The sequence below is a fragment of the Xyrauchen texanus genome, chromosome 37, assembly GCF_025860055.1.
Source record: "Xyrauchen texanus isolate HMW12.3.18 chromosome 37, RBS_HiC_50CHRs, whole genome shotgun sequence".
NCBI classification, from domain to species: Eukaryota; Metazoa; Chordata; class Actinopteri; order Cypriniformes; family Catostomidae; genus Xyrauchen; species Xyrauchen texanus.
In genome coordinates this window covers 39,185,015-39,187,514 of record NC_068312.1, presented here as the reverse complement: position 1 = coordinate 39,187,514, position 2,500 = coordinate 39,185,015, and the positions used below count along the sequence as shown (strand labels likewise).

At 33.6% G+C, this 2,500-nt stretch overlaps 1 protein-coding gene across 1 annotated transcript in view; it reads left to right on the top strand.

Moving 5' to 3' along the window:
- Nucleotides 1-2,500, top strand: part of LOC127630389 (uncharacterized) — a 320,692-nt gene that overhangs the window by 310,204 nt on the left and 7,988 nt on the right. The window lies entirely within an intron of this gene.

Sequence of the window (2,500 nt, the reverse complement as noted above, 5' to 3'; positions counted from 1 at the left end):
TCATTATTTAATAAACTTATTGGGCGCCAATTGTCAATAAAGAGCACATCTTTGTTCTGTTTAGGAATGAGGGTAATTATTCCTTGAGTCATACTGGGAGGAAGTTTGTGATTTTTAATACTATCGATAAACACTTCCAAGAGAAAAGGGGCAAGAATATCTGAGAATTGTTGGTAGAATTCTGCTGTAATGCCGTCATTGCCAGGTGACTTGTTACATTTGAGATGTTTTATGGCATCAGCGACCTCTTCTAATATTATATCCTGATCACAAAAATCTTTTTCTATAGCACTTATTGAATTTACACTTTCTAAGGAGTTTAAGAAGAGAGTGGCAGTATCAGCACAATAGCTGGATTTGTAAAGGTTGGCAAAAAAGTTATGCCATACAAAAGTGGGAAATAGTTTGACAATCATCCGTAACATGACCATTGATGCTCAGGTGGTGAATTGTGTTACGTTTACCCCGCTGTCTTTCAAGATTGAAAAAATATGATGAGTTTTGTTCACCTTTTTCTAACCATTTAACTCTTGACCTGACAAATGCCCCTTCTGCTTTACGTTTAGATCTCATCTAATTTATATTGTAGACTAGTCAATCGCAGTCTCTCCTCAGGTGAGAGCTTGTCAGGAGATACCATAGAAAGAGAGGTGATTTCAGACACAGTTTTCTCCTCCGAAATTCGATTTACTTTAGAAAGCAAAGCACCAGAGGACCTTAGATATTTACCAACTTCATATTTTAAAAGTTCCCAATATCTACCAAAGGCTTCTTCCTTTTTTGCCAAATCCCAATGTACAGAAATCATTTTTGTAAGTTCTAATTTAACTGAATCGTGTCTTAAGTGAGAATTGTTCATTTTCCAAAAAGAACTAAAATGTGGCGCTACAAAAGAGGAAAATCTAATATTTATAAAAACAGCCTTGTGGTCTGTTAAAGGAGTAACAAGAATATTTACTAAAACATTCTCCTTTGAAATGTTACTTGAGACCAACCAAAAATCTATGCGAGACTGCCTCCAACCACTTTTATTACTCCAGGTATAAGTATTCTGATTTGGGTGCATCTCCCTCCAAACATCAACCAAAGTGTATTTTTGCATAAAGTTTTTCAAAGTATTACTGGATGATCCCGACTGCTTAGGAGGCCATCTGTCGACCATGTCATTTAAAGTAATATTAAAATCAGCACCCACCAGTAAAAACGCCTGTGGATACTTCTGAAACCAGATTGAGATTCTATCTTCTAAAGACTCAAAAAGTTTATCATTTTCTGTATTAAGATTGTATCCATAAATATTAACCAATATAAAAAATACATTGTTCCAAGAAATAAGTAAACAAAAAAAATGACCAAAAGGGTCTGAAAATGCCTCCAAAACATCTCCAGAAAAAGTGTTCTTTAACGATGTCACCCCTGCAGATCTCTCAGAACCATGAGCAAACCACAGATCATTATTCCACTGTGATCTCCAGAATTTTGCATCATTAGCAGCAGAATGTGACTCTTGAAAAAAGACGAAATCAGTTTTAAGTTGTTTCGTGAATAAGAATAAAGCTTTCCTTTTAACAATGTCTCTCAACCCCCTAGTATTAAGAGAAACGATATTTAAGCACAACTTTTCACCTCATAAATATTTTATTTGGAATAACTGTAATATTTTGTACAAGAATAAATCTATATTTTTTCAGAATTGGTTTGATAAAGATATCTTGTTAGTCAGTCAATTAATCAATTCTCAAGGGCTGTTGTTTTCATATAAAGAATTTCTAGATCATTTTCAATTTCCTGTTTCTCCCAAAGTATTTTCCATAGTTATGGGTTCAATCCCATCAGGTGCTCTTGCTTTATTGAGAGGAACTCATTCTCTTCTTCCAGTCTCTCTGAGTTTGGTCAATACTCCTGTTGGCAAATTGTGCTTTCCTTCTCCCAATAAAAACAATAATAGATCAGTCCGTTCACTATTTCAGCAAGACATTGTTACTTTACCGCCTGTGACCGCTTATTGGAGTAGTTTAGTTGGTAATATCTGTTGGAAAAAAGTATGGATGCTTCCGCATCTCTTTTTTTTAACCATTAAAGTAAAAGAGATTTCTTTTAAAATAATTCTTAAAAGCTACCCTGCAAATCACTATCTAAAAAAGTTCAAAAAGGATATTTCCTCCAATTGCTCTTTTTGTGACAACTCCGACGAAACTGTAGTTCATCTTTTTTGGTATTGTCCATTTACGAAAATGTTTTGGCAAGATGTTTTAGGATTTATTAGGTCTGAAATCTATAATGAATGTGTGTTGTATTGGAAGGATGTGGTCCTAGGCTTTGTTGATTATGATAAATCTAAAAAAGGTCATTTTTACGTAATTAATTGCATCTTATTACTAGCAAAATTCCATATTCATAAATCTAAATATCTAAATGCCAAACCTCTCTTTCTTATATTTATTAAAGAACTTGAAAAATATCTATTTTCAATTAAGTTGTCTGAGAACAAAAAAGCCTT